Source organism: Triplophysa rosa, linkage group LG12, assembly GCF_024868665.1.
Source record: "Triplophysa rosa linkage group LG12, Trosa_1v2, whole genome shotgun sequence".
Classification (NCBI taxonomy): domain Eukaryota; kingdom Metazoa; phylum Chordata; class Actinopteri; order Cypriniformes; family Nemacheilidae; genus Triplophysa; species Triplophysa rosa.
The window spans coordinates 7,370,791-7,392,242 of record NC_079901.1 but is presented as its reverse complement, the minus strand read 5'-3'; the positions used below and the strand labels follow the sequence as shown (position 1 = coordinate 7,392,242).

At 40.0% G+C, this 21,452-nt stretch overlaps 1 protein-coding gene across 4 annotated transcripts in view; it reads left to right on the top strand.

Moving 5' to 3' along the window:
* Window positions 1–6,583: 6,583 nt before the first annotated feature.
* The window catches only part of bcl9l (bcl9 like), a 49,017-nt gene continuing 34,148 nt past the window's right edge, over window positions 6,584–21,452 (top strand). For all 4 annotated transcript variants that reach the window (XM_057348004.1, XM_057348003.1, XM_057348005.1 and 1 more), the window contains exon 1: window positions 6,584–7,010. The gene's annotated coding sequence lies outside the window, so the exon portion shown is untranslated. The remainder of the gene's footprint in view (window positions 7,011–21,452) is intronic.

The following is a 21,452-nucleotide window of genomic DNA, read 5'->3' as shown; positions in this document are numbered from 1 at the left end:
AAGAACAAAAGGTGAATGAATGAGGCACGCCGTCTCCCTTTTATACCCGGATATCCGGGGGCGGAGTCCGGCATGCAAATTTCATTCGCCAATTTTCATTGGCCTTTTCTAAGAAGTCGGAAGTGATTGGTTCTCAAGGACGAACCCCATCTGTCGGTTCGACACAACGTCGAGAGACCGACAGAAAGGGAACCCTTGTTATCACCTGACCTCAAATGAAAAAAGTTTTGCATGTGACAAGACCTTGACAAGTGGAGCATATTGTATTCTGGATGCATTTTTGGCAAAAGGTCATTTGACTATTCCATGCAAAATATTTGCATGCTGAGCACAGTTTATACTGTATATCTAGCACATACAAGTGTATATTCTGTAGAAATAAGGTTATACTGTATAATAATATTCACAAATTTATAAAGTATTATCATCCACTAACTGTTACTTGAAGTAACATAAATTAGCAATAAATAAATTAGCAATGCACATACTGTAATACACAACCTGACTTTTAAGTCTACTATCAGATTCTCTCTGCTTTATATCTTTTCCATGGAGACTCAACCTGCTGTCTCTCTCTCTCGTTCTGCCTGTGGCTGTCTGCGATGAAGTTATTTCATTTTTCTATAAACCACTGATGTGGGGGAAGCTCAAAGTCTCTGGAGAACTCCCCACTACTAACAAGCTAAATTATACTTGTGAAAGACAAACAAGGCAACAAAGAAACACACACACATCTCTAACAACCCACCTTAGTTCCTCCCAAGGCTAATTAAAAGCACTCGTAATTACTTAAGTCACTGATTTCACCGCCTAATTAGATGCTCTTTTCTCCAATTGCCCCATCACACCAGCCATTCTTTTAAAGGTGCCGTTCTTTGGTTCTTTTCGAAGCTTTGCTTATGTTTTTTGGGTGTTTAACAGTGGATGTTCATGTTTCTAGTTTCAAAAAACGCTTTATATTTCACATATTTCAAGTCTATTGTTCACCGCTGTCCCTCTTCTCACAAAATGAACAGATTATTTCTGATTTCTATAAAGTCCCTCCTTCTGAAACGTTCTGATTGGTAGAGCTGACCCAGTCTGTCGTGATTGGTTCCCCGCTTAGAGCGTGTGTCTGAAGATGTCCCACCCATACCACATCAGCGAGCTTCCACTTCTCAGGCTGTTGTAATTGGTCGGTCCCCCTCTCAGTGCACATGTATTCATAAGCTTTGGCTTTTAGCAATAAACGGTAACAATGGCGTCAACTTCACTTCATCAGTTAAACACATGCGGATCGATCGAAGTGTAACGGAGGTCTGCTAGTGCATGTGCAAACGTCAATCTTTCTTCGAGATCGCTATTGCTTTCCTACTATGGCGAGGGAAATGACATCGGACCGATTGGCGTCAGATCAGATATATTAATTAACACTAATAACAGAAGCCTTAGTTTTGCCTTTTTATAATGGACCAAGTTGGATAATAAAACAAGCAGATTGACTAGGAGACATTTGCAAGCAGGACTTCAAAGGACGTTTCAAAGAAGTGCTTTAGAGGTATGCGCACACACACGCACACAATATCAGTGTGTTACACAGAACAGCTTTCACAGCCGATGTTAAAGTCATGGAAGCTGTTATTTGATCGTTGGTTATCTCAGAATGTGTGCAGCTGAATTCCTATTACCAGCTGTAGGACTGTGATGAAAGTGAAAGTTATTAAAGGGGTCATATTGCACGGCTAAAACGAATATTATTGTTTGTTTTAGATGTAACGCAATGTGTTTACACCATTTAAAGTTTAAAAAACTTATTTTCCACATACCGTGCATGTTTGTATCTCCTCTTTGCCCGCCTCTCTGAAACGCATTGATTTTTTACAAAGCTCATCGCTCTGAAAGCGAGGTGTGCTATGATTGGCCAGTTCACCAGTGCGTAGTGATTGGTCAAATACTGCGAGCATTTCACGGAAATGTAACGCCTCTTACCATATTCGGAACATCAGGTTCCAAAGCAATTGTACTGACAGACGATACAATGAGATTTACAATTACGCCCACCTTAACTACGTGTAGATTTGGGCGGTCTTAGTCAAATCATGTTACGAAGTTACGTAGATTCGCCGGGGTGTGGTTACACGAGGCGTTTCAGGCAGGTCTGGGTGAGCATTTGCTATTAAATAGAATGCATCTTTTGTTCCCACACTTTCATTTGTGCAATTTTACGTGTGTCTAATACATGCATGGGCAACTTATAACACACCAAAAACACAGAAAAACACATACTTCCGCCATATGACCCCTTTAAGCACGTAGCTCAGTCAAATGTTTACAATCTCTGATAACCAAACACTACTCCAGCGGCTCTTCCTCTTCTCTAAGGAAGGCCTCTCCCCTTTTTTGGCATATTCCTGTGGGCAGAGGTTATTCAAAAACTCGGAATAGTGACATCATTTACCTGGGAAGTAAAGGGCTGTAGTCCGATTCCAGCTGTTCTCTGTAATCCTTGAAAAGCGAATTCAGTTAAAGACAACATCTCGCTTGGCATTGAACTTTATCATTTTCCAGATATTATTTATGCTCTAACAGCAACATTACACACTAACTAAAGTTTGAAAATTGGCATCACGAGGAACGGCATCTTTAAAGCATTTCTTAGGTATGATTTATTTGCAGCTTATGCTGCACTATTGACAGGGTTGGGAAGGTTACTTTAAAAATGTATTCCGCTTCAGTTACAAATTACTTAATAAAAATTTGATCAGTAACATACACAATATAAAAGTAATGCAGTCTGATTGCTTTTGGATTACTTTAGGGTCACATATGTAAATGAAAGGATTTTAAAAAGTCTTTTCATTTACAAGCAAGGTAGCATCAGAATTGTCTTGAGGTGGCTCAAAGCAGAATATCGGAGGAAACAGATCTAAAATACAGGAACTTATTAATGAGGGCTGCAAGATTAAAATGAAATCATTTTTGTTGATTATTGACTTTGGTGTTGTAATCATGATTATTAATGTCAATTAACACAATAAATGATAAACGTCACATTTTTATAGGTACATGAAACAAGCTGAGAAGCATTTAGGAATGTACATGAAATTGTATTTAGAAATCGGTTGCACAGCACAAAATACCTTAGACTTCCACATTTTAAAACAATTACTTTAGTTTTGAAACAATTGTAATCCTGATAGTAATCAATTTTTTTACTAATTGTAACTGTAATCTGATTTTTTTCATGTAACTGTAACGGATTACATTTAACAATTTTTTTTGTATCCTGATTACAGATCCCGTTACATGTAATCAGTTACTCCCCAACCCGGACTATTGAACTCTTTAATACCGTTGCTTACGTTACACAAATGTGATTGAATGTGATCAATATGTGATTTTGAAACCATTTCAGGTTATCACATGCATTTCCTTTCCACCTCAATCACTCACCCCTCGCTCTTTTACACTCCTCTTGTTATCCAATTCCATCACATTCGGAGGGTAAACCAATTTACATTCTTGTTTTGGTCTTTAGATATCTGCCAGTTTCCATGACAACACTGCTGTCTCCCCCCATTCTCCCGCTCAGGATCTTTCATTCCCCACTGTTTCGCTCTCTTGCTTTACTCTTGACCTTCCTCTTCTTTCTCATTTTCTTTCTCTTTATATTCTGTCTAACTCTCATTTCTTTGCCTAATTGATGCGCTCGTTGTTTTGGCACGCAGCGGCTGAAGGTGTGAACGGTGGAGCAGAGAGACAGGAGATGCAGAGAGCCACATCCCCAAACACCTGTGTTAACATACATGATGCTCTTTGTGTGTTAAATGATCAGTACTGAGAGCGTCTCCTAGAAGGCTGTGTCTGGCCTCTTTATTTGTGGTTGTCTGCCGACTGAGTATCATTTTTTGGCTGATATTAATTTTGTAAACAACATTAACTTCAATAATATTCACATTATTTTGGTGCTGTGTGTGAACAGAATAAAAATGAAGTTAACCTTTATGTTCAAATGAGATTAACTTCACGGCTTTTATGTTTCGGTCTCAGAGATTGTGTGAAATATGCAAAAAAGTAATTTTAAATTATTTTATTTCTTAAAAATCAAAACCAATAAGACCGGTCTTTGCGTCTGAAATTTCTGCACGTTAAAAAATAAATACGTCAACATGTTGTGTCAATCACATTTACACACTGCCTCCAAAATGTTTCTCCATCATAAAGAATTCAGACAAGGTTAGAGTTTCTGCATTTTTCGCATCCAGAAAGCATTTTGGGAGTTTTTTTCACCTGAAAACTGAAACCTGAAGTGCTTCTGGACCAGTGTTTACATCTTGTGAAGCATTTATTATTTATTATTATTATTATCAGGGCCGGGTCTGGGGGGGTGGTAGCTGACAATTAAAATAATAAAAATGTATTACTAATATATGAACTTATTTGTATGATCTATTAAATAACGATCCGTGAGTTTCATCACAGAAAATTTTAAATATTATGCATGCAATGAACTATGACTATATATCTGCCCCACCAGAATATATGACCCCCCCAGTCGAGCCAGCCTATAGTCCCGAGTCTAAATATTAGGCTATTATTTGATAGTACCCCAGTGTTAAAACTTTTTTCAGAGAATAAGACCTACAGTACCAACAGCTAGGCTGAGATATGACACATTTACACATTTCATCTTTACATTTCATCTTTTTTATCTTTGGCTTTCTACAGTTTGCAAACAATTTTGTACCCTAACAAATTATCTACGGAGTCCGTTCATTCTCTCTCTCTCTCTCGCTCGCTCTCTCTCTTACTTCCTCCAGTATCTTGGCAATTGAAAGTGTAACTCAACACCAGATGTTAGACAAAGAAAAGATCCCTTTTTTAGGAAAACGCCCAACCAATGCAGGTCCACGCAATAGTACTTAATATCTCATCCCAGCAGAACGATTGCAGTTTTGACTTCTCAGTTTTACACAGCTGTCCATTCTGCACAAATTTACGAGCATGCATTTCTCCAGGTTTCATCATGTACATGGAATTATCGCACACACTTCCTCGGGGTGAAAGCGATAAACACATCCAGCTCATAAAGGAGCTATTTGTATGCGCACAATTAGATTAGCTTGCATTGTGGTTTGGAGTGGAGCTGATTTCCTGGTGGTGCAACTTTTGGTACATTTAGTGCAAGTCTGTGGGATATGAAACTACAGTTAATTCACTTTGGGACGCGTGATTTACATAATCATACACGTTTGTGTTTTAGAACGTTTGGTCAACCCGACAGTATGAGTAAATTCATCAAGGGCTTCACCAAAGGGACGTTTAACCGTTTTCAGTACCACCAGAGGGAGTGCTCACCTGTGAAATGATGTCTGAACACCCAAATGTTTCACAGGGCATTATGCCTCCAAGGGAAAAAGTAGTGATCTAGGCATATGTGCCGGATGAAGAGAGATCTAAGGGGTCTGATACATCGGATACCTCTGTTGTCAGATCACATTGAGCATCTGATTTCTCTCACCCGGAGCAAAAGTGAAGTTCATTCGCCCAACCGCAGACACATAACTATCCTCTGAGCTTTGGTAAACCAATAGAGAAAGTTAGAAACTCAGATCAATCCCGGCAAGATGGTCTTCTCTGTTTTGCTTAACAAGTGGATTTGAATCAAGATATACTTTAATTGAAAGGTCACACATTATGAATAACAATGGTTGACAAAACAAACCAATGTTTACTTTCTACATGAGCATGTAAGTATACAGTATACATACATTAAAGCCCTTTAATAAACAATTTTATTTCTTACATAAAGTTATTGTTTTGACTATTTTATATTGATAGTTTTGATATTTTCATATCATAATTCACCTAAAGAATGGAAGTACACATAATCTTTCTGTTAATGTAAAGTCAATAAAGGGTGTATTAATAATAACAATATTAATAATTGTTTTATTATTATTGTTGTCGTTATTATTATTTCACAATAATATATTAATATTAGTAATATCATACGAGAAATACAATTTAATTAGATTTACTCAATTTAACAGATGCTTTTATCCAAAGCGACTTACACGCTTAAAAATAAAGGTGCTCAAAATGTTCTTCACTGCGATGCCATAGAAGAACCATTTTGAACCATTTTCAGTCAAAGGATCTTTGAAGAAGCATCTCTTTCTTACTTTATTATAATCTGAAGAACCCTTTTTCGCCACAAAGAACCTTTTGTGAGACAGATGTTCAGATGTTAATGGTTCTTTGTGGAACCAACAAGTTCTTCTATGGCATCGAAGTAGCCTTTTGGCCATCTTTTTTTAAAGAGTGTACAGTTCAAATGATATAATATGAATAAAATATTTATTTATATTTTGTCAATGACATATCACAATAATACCTAAATATAATAAGTCCTAACACATAATGACAACTGAGTGTCCACAATGTTAATTGGGATTTTATTTTTTAGTTTGCAAGTGCACGTACAGGTTGTCTGTGAACATTTTGATAAACAACATTAACAGTTCAAATAAATTGGGGTTTTTTCATAATATGACGTCTCGCATGACACAAGATTATCACAGCAATAATTGCCCAAAAATATTCTCGAGTTGACATTACAGGAAACAGGTGTCTGGGTGAGTGTGTCACTCGCTCGCATATATGTGTGTGTACAGTGAGTTGAGTAATGAACGCTAGAGCGGCTGTCTGTCTGAGCGCCTCATCAGTGAACGCTGGCTGAGTGAATGCGCCTTCTGCTACCCCTACACTATGGGCTGGAATATGCAGACAGCGGAGTCATGATCTGCTGTCTTCCCCGGGACTCGTCTTCCGCTCGGAGCCCAACGAAAACAACACTGTAAAGCGTATTGAATCGAAGCACCGCGGGAATCGCACCGGACGCTAAACGCAGCTGGCCGGAGAGGATCTTGCGCAGTGGCAGCGAGCGACCGTGGCGGACACTTCGGGTGATGTCGGCTGGCCGTCACTCTTGACATCGGCCTCCCCTCTCAGACGCACAGCGGAATGGGGTAGGAAACCTGCACGCACACGCACTCGGCGATAGAAATGCGGGCGCGCTCTGACAGCGCCGCGCGTTTCGATCGGTCCGCGCGTTGTCTCGGATCTTGCGAGGTATCAATTTGGAAAACGCGCGAAAGCGATTCAACTGCCAGTTTTGTTGTAGCGAAGCGCTCCGGCGCGGAACTCGCGGTCACGGCGGCAGCTGTGAGGAATCCTGGAGTTAGCCTCGGCTGCTAACGGGCTAGCTAACTGGCTCTCTTCAATGCAATGGATGCTAATGAGCTGACGAGAGGCTTAGAGAAACGTCGGGCCCGTCTCCATGTGACCGTCAAACGACACGAAACGCCACGGAAGACATTGTAGCACTTGTGGCTGTTGTTTAAGTGTGTCGTTTGAAGGTTTGCGTTGAGAAATGAGCATAAGGCGGTTTGAATGGCAATAAGAGGCAGGCACTTGAAGAATGTCATGGTGCTGTTGATCTGTGCGCTGTGTGTGCTCGGCCGCTACTCACCATCACGTTTATTTAGTCAATGGAAATATAGTTGTTATTCGGATAAATTAAGACTATCATAGTTTTATAATAGCATTTTAAAAGCTGTATTCAGTTTAATTGTGTTGCAAAGTCATCAATTTGTTAAACCCAGCATACTGTATTGGCTATGCACTGGCCTCATGTAGTAACTTTATTTAGATACTTCGCACATTTCCTAAACGTCTAGTAGTGGGCTGAAGAAGCATTCTGCAGAAAGATGGCGCACACTTTATTAAACATTTGACAAAATGTTAAATAATGAAGGCAAGCTGGATTTGGATGCTCTGGTTGTCAGATGTTATTGGCACATATTCACGCTTAATGTGATGAACTACACCTCTGGTTACTTACCTTACTTTACATTCACTGAAAATGTTCACGGGTCATCTGAAAGTATAATTTAACATCACAAAAAGTCTACAACAACCCGATGAACTGCTTTAAAAGATAATGTAGAGGTAGATCATTAAAGTCATTTTATGAGTCAGTGACCACGTTTACATGGGCAACAATAATCCGATATTAACACGATTAAGACAATACTCTGATTAAGAATGGACCATGTAAACAGAGCTTTTTGATTGTCTTAATCCGTCTAAACTCATAATCGTAGTAAACACGAATCGAATTAAGACGGGTGGAGTACTCCTATTTTAGTCGCATTATCGAAGTGCGGTATAGACATGTACACACCTTAATCGCACTATTACCGGTGTTATTCGACTCTCCGTGAAATTACGACTCCCCTACTTCTGATTGGTTCATTCACTTAGGATGCTGCTTTGTGATTGGTCCCTATATCTAAATCCTGCCCCCACACCTAATCCTAACCCTAACCTTCGTAGGGGAAAACAGGGGAGTCGTAATCTCACGGGGAGTAGGATTTTGAAACAACACCGGCGCGTAGGAACTTTCGCGGCACTTTGCGACAGGTTACACATACGCACGGCAGTGGACAGCCGTTTCGTTTCACGGCAAACAACATGGCGTCAAGCAAGAAAGCACATTTTTGGTCCGAACGGGAAACAAGAAAGATTCCAACAATTCTAGAAAATAAATGAAACACCAAAAACTGTATGTGGTACCATGGCGAAGACGAACTGTTTGTTGATTCATGAAATTATGGAGGGAACGTCGAACGGCGTCGCTTAGGTACGTAATGACGTATGCCATTAATCGAACTATGTAGTGTAACATGTAAAACGGGAACATGAAAGGTATATTCTTAAAGCAACTCATGTAAACACCTTAATCGTAATATTAGCTTACTCAGAATTAGGGCTGCAACTAACGATTATTTTGATAATCGATTAGTTGGGCGATTATTTTTTCGATTAATCGGATAAAAATGTGATTACATCTTTTGCTTATAATAAGTAAATCAGATATGGGAAAAGTATACACAACTGAACTCATTAGCCTTCTCCGAAAATGTTGTGAATGTCTCCATAATTAATACACCTGTTGAGTTGATTCAGGTGTGTCATATTAGAAGCAACTGACAATAGTCTCCCCCAAACGTCGGAGCGAGGGGAGGGTCGGCCAAGGAAATCATTTTTTTGTGCCATGAAATGTGAGATATTTGTCATTCAAATGTACAGTAAAAAGTAAACAGAAAAAGTAATACTTAAGTACAAATACTCAAAAAGTGTACTTAAGTACAGTACTCAAGTAAATGTATTTCGTTACCCACCTCTGAACTAAATGAACTAAATAAACCACCAAATCAGGGTATTTAGCCTATTATGTACTTTGCAAAGTGCAAACGCCACAAATTGGGTTTTACTAATATAATCTTTAATTTTGTCATTTAAAACACCTCCCCCCTTTAAACTTTAAAACTGCGCAGCTTGAAGAGATGCATGCAAAATACGTCTGACTTTAAAACTGCGCACCTCGCGCTGCACGGAGAGACGCATGCACCGAGAGACATGTCTGACTTTAAAACAGCACAACTTGTGCCGCACGGAGAGACGCATCCACGGAGAGACACGTGTGACTTTAAAACTGCGTCACTCGTGCTGCATGGAGAGACACGTGTGACTTTAAAACTGCGCACCTCGCGCTGCACGAAGAGACGCATCCACGGAGAACCACATCTGACTTTAAAACTGCTTTGACAACGAATTTCATTATCGATTATTATCGATTTTATCGATTAGTTGTTGCAGCCCTACTCAGAATAAGGCAAATAATTCGATTACTGACGTCCACGTAAACGTGGTCAGTGTCATCTGACCAAAATAGTTTTTATGTTGGCTGAAACGCTGCCGAACAATGTAAGCGATGTCCATATGTGAATGCAAACACACCTATATACTGTATATTTCCTGTTCATTACAGTGAGACAGTAAACTGTTCTTTCGGGCACTATTAAATGATATCCGCAACCTATTTTTCTTTCTGAATTTGATGCATTTCCACATTAAAGCAAACCATTTCATGAGAAAAATGTAGACTGGGATTTTATTGATCAGAAATTGACGTGATTGTGAAAAGGGGGCGTTTCTTAGCAGCCTCCTGGTTGAAGGGGAGGGGACTTGGTGACTGTGGCCAACTGAATCTTACAGGACTAGGAAAATAAATAAGGTAAATTCTAAATTTGGTGATGTTGACTATAAGGCTTATCCTTCTCTGTCATTTTTCGTTTGCTACCCATGCTCCGCTAATTTTCTTTTTCCTGTGTGATCTCCAGGGTCTCAGTGACGCAAGCTGATTAAGTTAGTGCTGCGTGTGATAGAGAAAGAGAGAGATGGCGATACCGAGAACCGACCCCAGATCAGGCACAGCCGATAAGGTTGCATTTCATCTCGAGAGTTTGGGCAAAGCGGTCCTTTTAAATTAAATGGATCTTTTCCTCCATCATAAGAAGCCGACAGACCGTCAGCCGTAGTAAGAGTGTGACTAGAGCGAGAGGCGGAGAGGGAGGGAGAGAGAGAATGTGTGAAGTGTATTCTGGCAGTGTTTGGCTGCTCTTTAGCCCACTGGCCACAACGCCTGTGCCTCCCCATTAGCTATTGCTGCGAGCGTGATATCCTACCACTCTATTTATAGCAGCTCACAGAGTTTGCAACTTGATCTGAATTGTCTTTAAGGCCCAAGGCTCGCAGTGTGTTCTGCCCCACATTGGCTCAACACCTCATAGACATCAGCGAGTGGTTTAGAGCAGAGCTTCGCGACTGATTTTGAACAGATTTTCAATGAAGCCACATCAGGCAGTGATTCAAGACAGCGTTCAATTTGTTTATCGAGTAAAAGTGTTCAAAACGCCCTTACAATTAAACATTGAAATTGAGTTCAAGTAGCCTGTAAAGCGATAGTACACCCAAAAATGAAAATTGTCACCATTTACTCACCCTGAAGTTGTTCCGAACCTGTATGACTTTCTTTGTTTTGTTGAACACAAAGAAGATATTTTGAAGAATATGGGGAACCAAGCAGTTCTGGTGCACCATTGACTACCATAGTAGTTTTGCTTCCCACTATAGTAGTCAGTTGCACACCAGAACTATTTGGTTACATTCTTTCAAATGTTTTTGCGTTCAGCAGAACAAAGAAATTTATTCAAGGTAATTATTTTAAGGTAAGTAAATGGTGACAGATTTTTTTGTGAACTGTCCCTTTAAGAAGGTTCTACATTGGAAATATACCTTTTACATAGGGCTGTGCAATTAATCGAAAATTAATCGTAATCGTTCATTTTGGCCTTCAACAATTACAAAAACAAAATAATCGAGGTAAAACTATTATTGTGCTGCATTCCATTTTGCAAGGATCCTCGCTTTTCTTGTGATATAAATCCACAGTGCACCCTTTTCCTTTACAGTGGTTCAGCTGTGCTATTTCTTTACATTTATTTTGCAGTTGAATTCGCAGTTTAAAAGCCAAGTTTTCTACGTTGTTTTAAAAGTTAATGAGTAATCGTGTTAAATAATGGGGATCTCAATATTGGCCAAAATAACCGTGATTATGTTTTTTGTCATAATCGAGCAGCCCTACGTTTACATGATCAAATTAATTTATAATTTGTTAAATATTTAGGTGCGACGTTTAGAAAATTCCCTTACCTTCATCTGAACACGACCCTTTACCCTGTACCCTTTGCATCAGTACTATAAAACCACATCATTAGTACGTTAGTAGGCGTTTACTCAATTCACATTGACTTTTATACATTGTCTATTAAAACCTCTGACATCATATTTGTGGCCTAATGGTTAGAGAGTAGGACTCGTGACCAGAAGGTTGCCGGTTCGATTCCCAGGGCCGGTGGGTAACGACTGAGGTGCCCTTGAGCAAGGCACCTTACCCCTACTTGCTCCCTGGGCGCTGCAGTGATAGCTGCCCACTGCTCTGGGGGTACGTGTGTTCACCACTTGCTGTGTGTGTGTTCACTACTCTCTGGATGGGTTAAATGCAGAGGTCACATTTCGTTGCCTTGTACATGTGCAATGACAATAAAGTTGAATCTAATCTAAAATGTAGACACTTAAGCCCATTGGTTTGCGTTTTACAGAAGAGCACTTCCACCCGAGGTGGAATCTCACCCGAGGAACTCTCAGTGTGTGGTTAGAATGGCCTGAAGTTCAAACCCACGATCCACTTCTTCACTGGAAACAGTGATGCTTTAAGGAACTAAACTAGATTGACACGTCTCATCTCAGCCACAGAGAACATTTGTCTGAGAATTGCTTGAGATTTTTTTGGCATTTCGATGTAGTGAGTTAGAGATAGATTGCGTGAAATGCAGGGATTGGGAACAGCAAACGTCGCCCGAGCTTGTGGCTCTTTGTGTAGGAGCATATGTGTTAACTGCTAGACGGGATGAAGAAACGATCCAAAATGTGGGCAGGGGACACATGCTAAATCTCATCAGCCTCTCAGTATGACATGTCTTTAAATGCCTGGTTGCCACGGATACGCCATTGGGAAGCTTAAAAATGAAACTTTGCAGAACAGTTAGTCACTGTTAGCATTTTGTCATGGAAGTTTAATAAGTAGACCAACGCATAGAGTAGTTCAACATATATGTTTTAGCCATGTCTCATGAAAAATAACGTTTATGTGACGTTGCACTAACATTTTCTGATAGGTGGATGTTGAGAAGTCCTCCTTCCATCCACTGTCAAAGCAACGGTTGGCAGAGCTTTCTGCGTATGTTTGTTCTTTTATGTAGCTAGCTGTAATGGGGACTTGCACAAATGTGCTAATTTTTTATCGCTGGTCTAGACGTACATCTCGCACCGTGAATGGTGTGTTTGTAACTTCTAATCTCATCTTTTATATGCTCGTCTGGAGGCCTCTGCGTTCTGTTCTGTTGACTGTCTTGTGTGTACACGCTCTAACATCTCAAGACGAAAGTCTCCATGCCCAGTGTTGACTCAGATTGCTGTCTAATAAGTCAGACCACAGAGTACAACGAAAGATACTGTGTAATGAAATAAAGATGTAATGTTTTATGAAATGAAAAATAAGGACACTAGTTGTTACTGGACTTAAGCAACAGTGAAATGAAAACAAAACCCTCATTTATTTGTATAAAGTTAATTTCATAGGCTTTTATACAATTGTATGATCAGTTGATAGTGCACACTACTTTTTCAGGGCACATTATTGTATATGGTTAGAGAAAAAAGTTCAGATTAGAACTAGCTGCCTTAGAAATAATATAGTAAAAACATAACTAGGCTATATCAAAAAGTGATCAATTGTTTCATGGCAGGTTAAAAAATATAAACTAAAAAATAATTAGGGCAAGTTTGTAACCAAACGTTTTCACCTACTCACAGCGCAATATTTGGTGGTTTAAATACTAAAAAGTGACGAAAAAATCTGAAGGCCGTCCGTCATTTTGACGGATTACATTAAAAGGGCAATTTGTAATTCCCCGTTTTATCATTTCCTTTCATCAGAACGTGATTGTGAGCGGCAGGAGTTAGGCTACTACTACCTCTGCCCTGAATGCACTCGAGAAGGGACGTGTGTTTCCCATTCATTAGCTTTCTTTAATGCCTGATCCGTTTTGGAAAATGCGTGCGCTGTCAGCGGAGACTCGTGGTGCAGATGCATCTGTCACTCACCCCCAGGCGTGCAGTAGTGCGGTCTTTACAGAGTTATTTCCCTCAGAAAAGCGACTAGCGTCTTTTTGGATAAGCATTAGCTTTCAGTGAGTGGAAAAATGTCTCTCTCTGTGTCTTCTGTCTTCAGTTAGCGACAGAAGCAGCACATTCATAACCAAACCGCAGCTTACTTGTGAGTGAGTGAGTGAGTGAGTGAGTGAGTGAGTGAGTGAGTACAAAACACCTTTTACAGGCACCTCTCATTGTTACTGACTAGACATACGAACATAAACATTTGTCTGTAACTATTATTTTATGTCTGACAACAGAAATATTAAATATACAGTATATAAATGGCTTTATTGGGCATTCAGTTGTATTAAAATACAGTAAGTTCAGAGAGTAAATAAAAGTACAGCGTGATGACGTCACAAACATGCTAATTAGCACATAACGCCACCTTGCACCATAGTGACGGGTAATAATAGATTATGACAGATTTTTTACGAGCCTGTCTGTCATAAAAAAGTCTAGTGCAACCTCTGATATTCTATTCAATTCTATGAAAAATAAAAAGATTTCTCCTTGTCAGGTAGGTGACGCTTTCAGAATTGTCACATCCGTAATGGTTCCATATTCCTCAGAAATTGACACATGAAAATTTAAATATAAGAAATGTTTCATGAAGAGTCATCCCTTCTCCATTTGTTGCATATTATTGCTTCTGGTTTGCGTATTTTAATTCACTGAAATCCTACAAAGTATGTTGTCTCTCAAAAACAGTCAAATCTTTTCGGTCACATCCAGAACGCATGTTTATTTCCCTATTTTAAAATAGAAAACCTATGCGTGGACAGACATTTTCCTGATGTCTGGACTCTGTCAACAGGGGTTTAGTAAAATACAAACAGATGGTTCAATATATTGCTAATACATACATTCTCTGTGAGTTTATATTTGAAGTTTTGACTGAAAATGTCACTTCCATAACACTGGAATTGCCCATTAGAAAAATATAATTTCATTTTAGACAGCCAAGAAAGATAGCATGTGAGAAATAGAAATGTTGTGTGTCCATGAATGCTGAGTTTATTTTAATTTGTTATAATGGGATGATCTAGCTTTGACCCATCACGACGCGTCCGGTGTAGACACGGTGTAAGGTCGCCGGCTCAAGTCCTATTCTAATGGCCGGTGCTTTGTTTTGCTACAGTACAAAGCGACGTCGACTTCTTCACGCTGACCTGTGTATAAAACTTTTGGAGCTTAACATATGGCCGCTCACCTGAGACTATGTCTTTCATGAGACACTTTAGATCAGGGAGAGAGTTTGTCCCCCGCTGCCATCTGCTTTCACGTTGTTTAAAGAGTAGTGTATCCTCTCAGGTATACAGGCGTCCGGGGAATGCATATTCGCATAAGAATACTTCCCATCTCTCTCGGGCTGGTGGATATGTGCTCGCCATTCATTACGTGATCATTCCTGCCGCAGTCGGAGGCCTTAGTTGGCGGGTTTTTTTGTGCTGTAATGTTTTGAGAACCACAGATTTGTTGTCTTGCCGCGTCGTAAAATCTGCGATACTTTGAAGGTGATTCAGAGAGATGAAACCTTCATCCAACCATCCAAAGACTGGACGAGACTACGCAGAGGAAGGTGAAATGTGTCATCGAACGTACATGTGTTTCGGGTCTATTAAAGGCCGTTTGTAGTGCGTTGGAAGGACAATGAGATTCAACGTTCGGAACAAAGTGTTTCTTATCTGGTCAGGTGATCTGAGAGCTTCCAGATGAGTTACATGCCGGCGTGCTAAGGTGAGCTATGAAAGAATAATGTGATATCGAGAAGCTTTGAGCGTGACGAAAACAACAGCGCCCAGCTGTGAGGCTCAACAAAGATACCGAAACACTCCAAGCTCAACACAACATGCATTTTTCCCTTCAGCACGAGCTCTTTGGTTGAATCGTGCCAGAACTTTGCCCCACATTTACGGTGGAATGGAAATTACGCTGTAGTTTTATAAATCGAGCTCTGCGATTGGTCGAAGTGCAACGTGTGTATGCACAAACTTAATTTAAGGCTTTAAATATTTAGCTGTGCGCGCCGATGATGAAGCAAATTTATGGTATTCGTTCCCCTGTAATGGCCATTGTTGATACTTTAGTTAATTTATGAATTTATGAATCAAAGACCTGCAGATGTGTGCAACAGTTACAAACATAACAAAAACGTTTTACATTAATTAGTGTGAAATGCCGACGCTATTAATGTCAAATTCATTATCATTGTTTGTGAAAATAGCTTGTGGTTTATAAAATGAGGTTGAGAGATGAATGATGCCACATGGTAAAGATCTTTTGCGGTGTTTGCATCACTCTTGCTCGTTTAAAGATATGGAATTTGACTAACCCCAAACTCTGTATACAATGTTGGTGAATAACTCATTTTACACTTACAGCCACATGACAACCACACTAAAAACCACTGTGAACACCCTAGCAACCTCATAGAGAAGCCCTGACAACCACCTGCGAACATCGTGATGACAATTTTGCATTAGCCACCATTCACATTTCCTTCAGAAATGTAGTTAACTTTAAAATATGACAAACCCTTCTGCATGAGTCATTGGTGTATTCATCACACACACGCACACACGCATTAAACATGCTTGTGTAAACATGTTGAGCGCCAAATCCTTTTACTCAAATGCGTGTCTCACTTTCCTGTCTCTCTTACGTAACAGACGGCGACAGGTGTTCTAGGCTGCATTTACAACGTCCTAAACAGATTTGATATTTTGACACGTCGTTTTGTCACAACTGTTTACATTCGAGTATCCACACGTGCAACCGCAGCTCTGCGATCGCCATCGAGAGCGTACACGTGCACGTATGTATGAGAGTGTTCAAAAGCAGCTGTCCGCCCGTCCTGTGTTACCAATACTGTGAAAAGGACTGAAGTACCCTAGTTTGGCATCTCTCTCTCTGCATCTCTCGCCTTTCGGTGCTGCGGCTGCAGTTCACTCTTTTTTTCCCTTGTTCTAGTTGGCAGACGTCCCAAAGTGTGTTCGAGATAAAACAACCCTTGACCCCCGAGCAATATGAGACCAGCTCTTCCCTGTCTTTAGAGGGAGAGCGAGAGAAAGGGCCTTCAGAGCTCACCGAGGGACTGCGGCCTTAGCACACACACACACAGTACACGGCTGTTCTGTGGCCATGACAGTCTGTTTATGCTGTGCGTACCGTTGCCCGTCCAGTGTTGGGCAAGTTACTCTGGAAATGTAATTAAATTACTGATTACTGAATACTCCTTTTAAAAGTAATTTCTAATACCTGCATACTCCATAATGTAAAAAGTTTCTCCTTGGTTTCTTATAACTTGTATATCTTAACTAGTGCTTCTGCATATTTCTATGATGATTTCTTCATCATTTAACAAATATAACAGCGTTAGAGCAGCAAAAACTAGCCTGACAAAACATAACATGTTGCTAATAGCAGCCTGGCACTCGACAGTAGAAGTTGATTCATTGCTCTCCGTGCCCGGTGATGTTACTTTCTAAACTTAAGTTTAACCGTGCTGTACTGCCCTTTCGGGTTGTTTATCGCGGGAGAGAGGGTTTTGCTTACCTCCACATGACCGACAACGCACAACAATGTTCTTGCCTTTGACAGAAATAAACTCTAAATAATGATTGTTTTCCAGCTACAGAACGCATACGTTTCTCTCTCCATGCTGAGTTTGTTTTCGCTGGTAGTACCAAAGATTGTCTTGTGATAGGGAGATGTATGGGTCTGTAATACTAACAATTGGAGCATAAAGGCTAACATCGATCACGAGAGGCACCTCAGCCAATCATATCCGGTGTCTAGTCTCCTAGCCTGTGTTCCGCGCGGCGATAGCATTGGCCGTTACGAGTTTTTAGCTTAAGGTGGCAGGCTTTCCATGGAGTAGCTTTGGTCGTACTCTCTCCGCGCAGGCGCATTTCAGGCATCCAGACTTTGAAAAAGCTATTTCTTTATACAATTTAAATGATAAAACGATACAAAGGCAACGATATAACGCAGCTGTAACGTATAGTTACCTGGGCTTGGAACTATAATCTAATTACTATTTTAGGAATTATAACGCGTTAAATTACTCCGTTACCAAAAAAGTAATCAAACTACAGTAACGCGTTACTGCCCAACACTGCTCCTCTCTCACTCTCTCTTTCTTTCTTACGTTCTCTTGGGGGTCAAATGGTACATGCTATACACAAACTCAATTCTACCATGTGATCGCACTGTGGACACACAAAGAGATGCATATGTACTGGACAAATATTTGCTGTTAAGGCCTGAAGAAGTGTTTGGATGACGTTCAATATTTTGTTGGATTGTTTGATGACGAACAAGCCAAACAAAAAGTGCAATAAAATCATTGAAATGTTTACAATTTTCTATTTTATATTATCAGTCATTCATCGTAAACATTTGCAGACGCCGATGTTGACATACACAAGCTACCCTGGCCAGTTTTTTCACTTCACACGCTCTCGCAGAATACGTAACGCTTTTGTTAACACATTCCCAGCGTGGAACTGCAGCCGAGGTGTTTATATTGGCTCATTCGATTGCCCCGCTCCTCCTTCCTCTTTTTCCTTCTTCAGACCTCTACAGTCCGCCCTCCCTCCCTCTTAAGTAAACAGTATTCTTTCACTTTGTTTTGGCATTGTTGTTAGCCGCGAGGGCACGGCCAGTGTTTTCAAACAAGGGGCGGCTGCGAGATAATCGCCCCCTGACTGCATCCGCTCTCACTCTATTTACTGTCGTCGTCATCCAGCCTCACGCTCTCTTCTCTCACGCTGCTTTCATTCGCTGGGATCCGTGTCGTGCCGTTGCCACAGCAACCTGACCGGACCCCCGACAGGCTGATTTCTTGGCTTTCACCTGCGCAAAGTCCCACAATGCACTGCACGCTGAGCAATGTCGTTTACATTGAGATACGCAACAAAGAACTCTCACTTGTTTATAAATGACTCTTGAAATTGTCCTTAAGGTACTTTTTTCTCCCGTTTCTTCGTTTTGTAAATGGCAATCATGTTTATTACAACATGATTATGATTAGTTCGAATTTGCAAATATCCTGGCATGAGGCGCGCATATCCAACTGATTCTGAGAAACTAGAAGATATGCGTTCAGTAATTATAGATAATTACAAAAATGACTTTTGAGAAAAGTAATCACCTGATGCTGAAGAAGGTTTCAGAGAGTGATTGTAATTTGCTGTGGGTTGTTGTTGATAATGTTATTTATCAGTTGTTCAGCAGGGTGTCTCTGATGTTCACTGCACACTTGAGAGATAATATATGTCTCTGGGCCTGAAACGTACTCTAAGTACTTGAACGCAGTTACGAATGCTTGGCCAGTGTCCTTTTGTACATCTCTATATTTTGTGATTTTTAATAAATATAATTTTTAATAAATCATTATTTTTAGTCACCCTTTATGTTTGTCACAGGGTTTCCCATATTTAACCAATAAAAAGAAATAACAAGTGCTTTTCAACTTTGACAACACAGTATGTAATCATTTAAAAAGTACAGTGTTTTTTTCTATTTCCTGCATAACAGCGAATTTGGACATACAGGGTTTCAGAAGGACACTGACGACATGCTTAAAGACTCTGGAAAATCACCTGATGCCCATTGTTGTCTTTCTTGTGTTAATGTGTTGTCTAATCAGATTGGAAGCGACATTTTTATTGTTTTATTGCCAAATCGCTATATGCACGGCTGCTTCCTAGTGTTCGATAGGAGGGCTGTCACAATTATTAAATAATTGTCTCATCGCAATTATTTGACGTCATCGCAATTATTTCAGATAACCGCAATCATTGTGAATCCTTAGAAAATAAGGGTGATCTGCAGTATCTGCTGCATTTTGCATCCTTTGTCCTTGATCTGCACTCACTGTTACATTCAAATGACATTTCCCCATAATTTGAGTTGTATTAGCTTTGTATTTTTTGTTGTTGATTTGTTGTGTTTCCAGACTTACTGCATCTACAGTACACAGCAAGACCCTCATGTCTAGTTTTAGCGCTCAAGACTCAAGTCTTCTCTGTTAAGGTCACTCTACAGTAAATAATATTAGTTATTTGCATTTCTAAAGTATATATTTCCTTCATTGAAAAGATTTATTGTCATTGATAGTTTAATCGTCAAAGCCTTAAAACAGACAATTAATCGCCATAATCACAATTATTTAGTAGACAATTAATCGTCAGCCAGATTTCATAATCGTGACAGGCAGCCCTATACGATAGTCCAGCTCAAGCATTTCCGGTGAATTGTCAGCTGTCAAGATGTCATTCTATACTCACTGCCTTCATGTTACCTCAGAGTAGGATCACTGGGGGGAGGCAACAACCCCCTCACGACATATTTTTACCTTGTTTTACGCTTAACTAAATTAATGCTAGGTCCAGCTATTTCACTGACTGTATTCTGATTATAAACTAAGCATTCAACTATTGTTTCACAATTTCATGTGCATGCTTGCATACATTGTTTATGTTTAGGGTTTGACTACAACACAAAAACTCAACTCATGGCTTGAATGAAAATAATTGAATCACATTGTGCTCCTTAAATGATGCCCTAAATCTGTGGTTGACCTACAACAGTAAAACATTTTCCTCCTCTTATTTCTTGAGCTTGTCACATTATCTCATCATCATCCCATTGAGTCATATACTCCATCCCAAAGTATTCATGAAAGCTTACTGACATGGTCCAGGGAGTGATGTGGTGGTATAGTGGAGAGAAGAGTATTGTAGTTTTATGACCATTTTTCTTGCCCTTAGAATTAAACTAACTGTTGGTATCTTTATTCACACTGATCAGTTTGAAACTCTTGTTGGCGTTTATTGGATTACTGTCAATGAGATTTTAGAATGTTGATGTTTGTTGGCGTTTGTTGGTATTTTCTAGAGTTTGTTGGCATTTGCTAGAATTTGTTAGTGTTTGTTGCCATTTGCTGGCTTTTGTTGGAGTTCAATGGTGTTTGTTGTCATTTATGGTGTTTGTTTGCATTTGCTGGTGTTTGTTCGTTTTTATGGTGTTTGTTGACGTTTGTTGGTGTTTGCTGAAGTTTGTCAGTGTTTGTAGGCATTTGTTGGATCAGGGGGAATAAAGCTCAATTTGTTCTGTGTCAAACCTACGCCGTACCCTACGCATAGCCGCATACCTTACGTTGTAGCCTAATGCGAACTTTCTCTAAAACTGTAACAACGCGTAAATTTGACTCAGATTGGTCTGCTTGAACCCCTCCCTCAGGTCAAAAATCTCTGCCATTTTTACTCATCCTTATTTCCGAATTATATATATTATGAATTATATAAATAAATTAAGTGTTCTTCTGAATTTAACAACTCAAGGTGCAAAAGTGACTGTTTACTCTCCGCTATCACTGCTAATGCTTCTCTGACAGCGTACACAAGCTGCGTCTTCTTCTGTCTTGGTTACACAAGCAAGACGCCCATGGACACTTACGACTAGTGGTCATTGCCTGTCGACAACAATGCATGGGTATAAATAAAAACCGATGCGTTGCATACGGCGTAACGGATTTGCTAGTGTGTCTATTGTAGTAGGTGCTGTCCAACAGCCTCCTTGCAAGGCATTCATGGTACACGAAAACGTCTTGGTTACGGATGTAACCTCAGTTCCCTGATGGAGGGAACAAGACGTTGTGTCGAGCCGACAGATGGGGTTCGTCCTTGAGAACCAATTGCTTCCGACTTCTTAGAAAAAGCCAATGAAATTGGCGAATGAAATTTGCATGCCGGACTCCGCCCCCAGATATCCGGGTA